Source organism: Phalaenopsis equestris, unplaced genomic scaffold (assembly GCF_001263595.1).
Source record: "Phalaenopsis equestris unplaced genomic scaffold, ASM126359v1 Scaffold000064, whole genome shotgun sequence".
NCBI classification, from domain to species: domain Eukaryota; kingdom Viridiplantae; phylum Streptophyta; class Magnoliopsida; order Asparagales; family Orchidaceae; genus Phalaenopsis; species Phalaenopsis equestris.
The window spans coordinates 432,444-432,914 of NW_018164506.1; positions in this window are offsets into that span (position 1 = coordinate 432,444).

A 471-nucleotide genomic window follows, 5' to 3' on the forward strand; every position below is an offset into this window, starting at 1 on the left:
GACACATGAGTGTGATTGGGGTTTCTTATTATAGCCTCTGACCATTATATATATATATATATATATATATTTGTGTGTGTATGTGTGCCGCAAGCTGTGTGTTGTTGGTAGAGCAGCCCCTTCGGAAGTTGTAAGTCCTCTCAGGACGAGTTTGAATCGCCCTCTGGCCAGTTTGCAGATTGTGATGGCGGTCCTCAAATAGTTAGACACATGAGGAATTAAAAATATTTGACATTTCAATTAATCTTCAAAGCTTCTTATCGTATCAAGTGTTTTATCTGAACTCATTTAGACTCAATTCAAATCAAGTTTAGTGCATTGAGTTTTTATTGTCGAGACCTTCATTATGAATATTAGACTTTGAAAGATCTTTAATTTAATTTATCTTTTTATCTAACATGCACCAAGTTGTGTGTCAGATTGAAGAATTTTTAAAAAACACACACCCACACAAATCTATATATGGAATGG